This window comes from Etheostoma spectabile, chromosome 3, assembly GCF_008692095.1.
Source record: "Etheostoma spectabile isolate EspeVRDwgs_2016 chromosome 3, UIUC_Espe_1.0, whole genome shotgun sequence".
Taxonomy (NCBI): Eukaryota; Metazoa; Chordata; class Actinopteri; order Perciformes; family Percidae; genus Etheostoma; species Etheostoma spectabile.
The window spans coordinates 6,718,333-6,725,372 of record NC_045735.1 but is presented as its reverse complement, the minus strand read 5'-3'; the positions used below and the strand labels follow the sequence as shown (position 1 = coordinate 6,725,372).

General features: G+C 39.5%; 1 long non-coding RNA gene across 1 annotated transcript in view; it reads left to right on the top strand.

The window, feature by feature from the left end:
• LOC116687154 (uncharacterized) overlaps nt 1–6,293 on the top strand; it is an 11,190-nt gene extending 4,897 nt beyond the window's left edge. The window contains exons 2-3 of the long non-coding RNA XR_004331473.1: nt 6,008–6,011; nt 6,126–6,293. This is a non-coding gene — a long non-coding RNA (uncharacterized LOC116687154). The remainder of the gene's footprint in view (nt 1–6,007; nt 6,012–6,125) is intronic.
• The last annotated feature ends 747 nt before the right edge of the window (nt 6,294–7,040 follow it).

Below are 7,040 nucleotides of genomic sequence, written 5' to 3'. Positions count from 1 at the left end.
AACAAAGAATGGTTCACATTAGAAAAGATCCTTTTTCATTTTTTTCTTCTATGGAGATGCACTCCCCTACAAAATACCGCAGTGGTCGAGAATGATTTATTTCCAAATAGAGCTATTTAGCATGTCATCTTTAAAAAAAAATTGTTTTCTTTTTTTCATATCCCAATATAAATGGGGGGGGGATAATGTCAGATTTTTCCAATATCGTGCAGGCCTAGTACGAATTTTTTGACCATAGCGCTGGGCTACCCCACATTTGAATTTGCCACATAACGTAGCTGTATGGGTATTCAACTTATCTAATAGTAAGTTAGCAAGTTCATTTCACGTTAGCTAAGGTGGCTTGCGGCCATTTCATCAGAATGAAATGACATAACCTGAATAAAAGTGACTGAATGTAGCTTAAATAAAAAGTCAATACATTAACTTCTTTTAGTGAACATGTCATTTCTGCCGGAGTTACGATAGACAGGTTGTTTAACAATGAAGACAACTCCCATGATCCCCCCCATTCTACAACATCGTCAAAATCCGTCTTTTGCTTTAATTGAGAGACCCCTAGTGGCAGACATTCTGTGTTTAAACATAAATTCTGGTTAAATACAGTTTAAAATACATACATTTGGCTAAACCCACAGTATCTAGCTTATGTTTCTTGCACTGTATTGACTTCTTTGTAGCAATGTTACAGCATTCCCTGATCTTTGTAATAATAGCATTGTACTTGCAGAGTTAATTGCGATAGGAAACTACAATATTACCGTGATTGTATGAAACAAAAATTCCCTTTGACTTCATACAATGTTTTGTATCCCTTGGTGTCCCTTGCCCACAGCATTTCCTTTTGGTCATAATCATGAAATCATGCTCTGCCTTTGAGAAAATGAAAGCTGAATTGGGTCGATCTGGAATCCAGCCCCTTATGAGGTCATAAGGGGAGAGGTTACCTCCCATTTCTCTGCTTTGACCGCCCAGATAATTTGGCCCACCCATGAGAAAGAGAGACATCATGGCTTTCAAATGATCAAAGTTGGTCAAGACCACACCCCTACCCTCCACCTTGCCCTGACTCACTTTCTCTCATCTTGTTCTGTTTGTTATTCCATGTATCACAATTTCTCTCACTTCTCTCTTTCTTACCCCCCCCCCCCACTTCTACTTCACAGTTACCTCTTTGCTTGCACATATTCTCAATCACCTGTTTCCTCTTTCACACCTCAGCTCCCAATTTTCCCTCCCTCCTTTCCCTCTTTTTGATTCTAACCATTGAGCTAAGTGTCATTGTTTTTGCACCCTTCTATTCCACATCATGGCAACTCCCCCATCTCTCTCAAAGCGTTTATCACCTGGTACAGTGCTTATCTGTCGTCTCTGGGAATTGCATGATGCAAATTGAGTAGGTGGAGATATCGGGTTGTGGAATGAGGAGACTTGAAAGATGACAGATTCAGATGTCTTCAGATTAGATGCAGGTTTATTTGAACACATTACTTGGAAATGCATACTGTTCAGCATTGAAAACCATGTCAAACTCCATAGTGACTTTTTACTGTATTACTATGCTTACGTACAGTATTCTGGTTACACCTTTTAAATAACCTTCTCCTAACATTTAGTTTATGAGGAGTATGTTTCTCACGTCACTCTGGTGTCTCTGTCAGCTATCTTACGGTAAAAAGAGGTCAAAGGTGAACAGATGACCATAGCCTTAGTCTTGGAGCCTCTCGTTTGACACTGCAGAAGTGCCATCTCTGTCTACCCATGTCCATCTGTCATCCAGTCTCACTACAATCTAAAGTTACATGTTAGTAAACTTAGGCTAGAACTATCGATTATTTTAGTAATAGACTATTCTACCGATTTATTTGAGTAATCGAGAAATCAGAAAAGAAATAGTTTTGCTTTATAGTGAAGAGTAAAATACAAAAGAGAGGTTTCCTTTTTTTTGAAAAAGCAACATTTTTATTGCCTAAATTGCATACAATAACAGGGATAAATGCTAGTATTTTAAGGGGCTTGGTGGCATATGTATGAATGTCTTAGAAGCATAGATATAAGCTACATACAACACTTCCCTTGAAGGCGTGATGTACTGTGCAAATACACTAATAAAAGCCTCCCACTGACAGCACATCTACTGAGGCAGTGTTCTCACACAGACACAGACAAACTTGAAATAAATGAAACTCCTAATGAAAGAAATCATGTTAATCCAATAAGTTCCATTTTTTCAGACCAAAGTCAAAACATTTGCCCTCTGGCAGACTGGAGAAGGTTATTCGATTTCTGAATATGAAGTGGTTTTTGTCCCCCATGTTCTCATAACATGTCTCTGAGTGTCCGGGATTGGCATAGCTTGACTGAAGGAAGTCATTTACACAGTAAATCATTTAACTGTGTTAATAAAGGGTGGACAGGAAAATGGCAAAAGACCTGCCAGAGCCAATTTGGGGTTGGCCAAGGACACTTCAAAATGCTGGCAAGAAGGAACCACCAACCCACTTAAATTTCAATATGTAACATTTTACCAGTTTTGTGTACCAGTTTGTTCAGGAAGGTTCGGGAAATACTCTTCCTCTTATTGGCTAATAGTCATTGCCTTTTGTCGGTTGGGTTGGTTAGGTTTAGGCACCTTGATGCAATGGTGCATCTTACCCAGTGACTGGTTGGATATGCTTCAGGACCTTGGGGAGAGAAAATAAATAGAAATTTGAAAAGTCAGAATGAGGTTGGTAATATTCTATATTTTTTATAATTGTCAACAAATCCTCTGAAAAGAAAGGTAGACTCAATATTTTACAACTTCTGTTCAAAATCGCAGGAACAAATACACATTATAACCTTTTTAATAGTTATCCACATTCCACTCTTGTATCACAATCATTACAGGTGAAGTTTTGTACACTATACATTTGATTCTGGAAATAAAGTAGCAATAAACAATCTCAAGGACAGTAAATACAGAATTCATAATAATCAGTAAAGCTAGAAACATTAAACCAACTCAATTTTAACAACTAAATCAGAAAATTATTTTTACAGTTACTGCAAAATTGCTTCAGTCTATTTGTTGGGGATGATTGAGCAGATTCAAATTTGGTGCTGTAGTGAATATTTAAAGCAGGACGGATCATGTGGGATCAACTCAAAATGAACAGATCCTTTGTTCATGAAGGTATTTCATAAACAAAGGCTCTGCGCAACACAGGCCAGTGCAATTTATTTAGGAGAGACTTAATTTGCATAATACAGTAGGTTAGTATCATTACTTGAATCTGCAATATTTAGTGAACTCATTGTTTAGCTGGCGGGATTACAACTGTCCTCTCCTACCACTTTCATAGCGTTGTTTTCAGCCGCAACAGATATTTTCTCATCTAGGAAAATCTAAAAACCTTAGGTAAACTACCTGTGCAGCACCAAACGGCAGACAGACAACGAGATAGTGGAGTCTAAAAACAGACCTAAAAGAGTGAATAATGGACTCAAAATTGAATATCCAAATGAATGATGTCTCTCTATAGCTTCTTGGTTGTGCATATCTTAAAAGGCAATGATGTGTCAATGTTTTGTTCACAACTTGTTTGCGCTGTTCCCAAGTGGCTAAAACAATCAGTTATTGCAGGTTAAATATTTTGCTGTTTTTTTGTTTATCGTCAGCAATTACGATCACATAATAACACAATTAAATTAAATTGAAATACTAAAATTAGAATCTTTAATTGGTTACGGTCCATATATCGCCTACATAAGTGATTCAAATTATTTCTGCATTATTTTCTTCTCTTTATTTAGCAAAAGAGATATTTTAAATAACTAAAACAAAGAGGAAACTTGGCTCCTAAAATGCTCCCAAAAGAAAACAAGAAACTAGGTTACATTTAAGGACACTTATTTGTCCTGGGCAATTTGAGTCCTGGCCAAACTCTACTCCAAAGCTATAATCATATGGTCATTTTGTCCCATTCTAACTTTAAGTAGCTCAGGAGTGTTGCAACTCTTTGTTTAGCCCAGCGGGCAATGCTCAAGATTGCAATGCTCTCCTCTGTTAAACCCATTTATTTCTGTTGACAGCTTTATTATAGCTTTCCACTCATTTGCATAGGTAATCAGCCCATACTTTCAGAACCTGTTAAGATTCAAGATGGCAGCCACTAATTGGAAAAAGGAAGGCAATAAAGCACCATTTGAGCTTGTGTTTCCAACTTACTTTCTTTGCGTTGGCACCTAATAAAGTGAGATCCCTGCAGCTTGGGACAGATTAACTTGTTTTATTGTTTTTTTGGCCTCAGATGAAACATATGCAGCGGGTTAATTGCATTGGCCCTGCTGGTAATGGCAAAACAATTGTCTAAAGAATATCATATTTTCAAATCTGTGGCTCTTCCACAATGCTGACTATAACAGTCAGGAGAGAGGGAAATAGAGTGACAGACAGAGACAGAAAGCAGCTTCAAACTTGACCACTGTATTGAAGTTCTGTAATTACAGCTTGGATATGTACCTGACTTAAGCAGCAGAGGAATAGAAAAAAAATTATATTTCATAACAATCTGGCCTTGTCAAACACTTGCTATCATGAGACACACATACCGAAATCACACACACACACACACACACATACACACACACACACACACATACACACACACACACACACACACACACACACACACACACACACACACACACACACACACACACACACACACACACACACACACACACACACACACACACACACACACACACACACAAACGCACACACACATTTGTTTGCTCTGCAGGCCACGAGAGCATGGCTTGTGACTCCTGCCGTTGCAGAAATGGAAATTTTAATGAAGTGAGCACAGCAGTGGCCGTCTCCTCACACTTCCCAGTGCGGGATAATGGCACTTTAGCCACACTGCCCAAAAATGGACCAGTGATTTTATTAGAGATAGAGGTATACAACTCCATCAGTCTCTCTCCTACAAACTGAAAAAAGACCCACACCTTTGGCAAAATCACATAATTGCTGTTACTACAGCAAACATTTTGATTGAAATCTTTCAAAAGGTTATGGCTGAAACATTTTGAAGGAAAAAGAGTAAGTGGTAAATTGGTGATAAGGTTAAATGTAAGTTAGTTTGGTAGTGCTGCTTTGGTGTGATTGCACACAAAAACTTGACTTTCCCAGGCAATGTCCTGGTGTATTTCTAGATTTGATAACAAATATACATGTGGAAAAGCAACACATTTAATGTAACTTTCTTGCTATTTCTGTTTTGCAGTGCAAACAGTGAGCAACAATGTCAGTATGCAGTGTTGTCAGCAGTGCCTGAATTGGACTAAAAAAGGTGCCATTACTCTAATTCAGCAATTCAGCGTGACATGATAATAGCAAGTGTCTTGGATATATTCATATTTGTACGCATGTCTTGGTAATATATTACTTAAAATGAGTTTTTATTTCATTACATACATTCAGGGCTTGACATTAACTTTTTTGCTCACAAGCCATTCTAGCTATATTGCTGGATCGCAGGTGTCCTCCTGTGTCTGGCAGTGGCACAGTAGCTCCAACAATCAGGTTTACAATAATATGTTTATCCAATAGAATCATCAATAGTTATGTATTGCAAATCTTTACTATTTAATCTATCAGTATAGGCGTAGCCTTCTAAGAGCTGTCGCTATTGGGTAAACCCCTTTCGCGATTTCTTTTGTACCCTTGTGCCTTGCACGGGCCTCTATTATGTCCGCAATTACTGTTTATCACAGTTGAGTGACCATAGATCTGCTCCCAAAATCAGCATTTTTCTTCAGCAAATTTTGGTGAAGCAAATGTTGGCGAGGAAGGCCAAGCCTATACTAGTTTAGTGAAAAAAAGGGCCACGGACACTGAAAACATGTGGTGTAAAAGAAGGGTTTGGCTGTAAAGTGGCCACGCTTCCGGCCCCTCTATTGGAGAGGCAGGACGGTGAAACCCTCTCACCCTCTTGGCTGACATTAAGACGAGGAGAAGCGCTGTTTTCAGTGACAGCATACTGAGAGAGGCTGGTAAGGAGGATTCCCTAAAGCTTGGAGCACCAAGGCTAAGTCCCATTGGGGTGTGAGAGATCGAATAACGGGTTTCTGTCCAGAAACCAGGGGGTGCGCACAAACCAACCTCTCTCCATAACCCTCGTGGCAGGATGAAATGGCCACCGCGTAGGCTTTGACTGTAAACGGAGCCAAGTCATTATCCACCAATGTTTGAAAATAAAGTAACACAAGGGGCAAAGGGCACGATGTGGATTCTGCACCTTTCACCATACACCATTGCTGTAAAGCGGCCCTGCGTAACAACAACGTAGTGGAGGGGGCTCTCACGCCCTGGATAGTGCGAAGGGTGGGATCTCGCGCCATTCAGCCACAACAGTGCTTCCCCGTGCCATGGTAGTTGCAAAGGGAACCCCAGCAGTAGTTGAACCAAAGTCGAGAACCAGGATGCGCTTGTGCGCTCCAATGCCACCAGAATGACTGACAGGTTCTCCTCCTGGATGTGTGCCATGAGGTGAAGGATCAGAAGGGATTGAGTGGAAAGTGTATTGGAGGGCTCTGGCCCAAGGTTGGTGGGAAAAGGCGTGAGGCAAACAGATCAACTTTCACTCTCCTGAACCTGCTCCACAGCATCTGAACGATAGTGGGATTAAATTTCCACTTGTTGTGAGAAGGCGAGAGCAAGGCTAGCTGTTTGGAAAATTGTAATGTAAGTTTTTCATCAGATTTTCTTGTACCTTTTTGAGTTATTACATTATTCGAGTCAGATCTCAAGAGTTTAAAAAGCCAGATGCGCTGCTCTTTCCAGTGATAGCAAGAAACCCTTGTACACACATGTTTTGTGTGCTGTCACTACAACAAACACCCCTTTTTTCTAATGACCTTAAGTTCATCATACACTTTACAGCAAATTCAGCAAATTTTTTTTATTAATGTGCATGAAAAAGCCAAGAAAAGATTGAAAAATCTCCAAAAGGCATCAAATGACAGATTAGACATTTGTATAATATGTCACA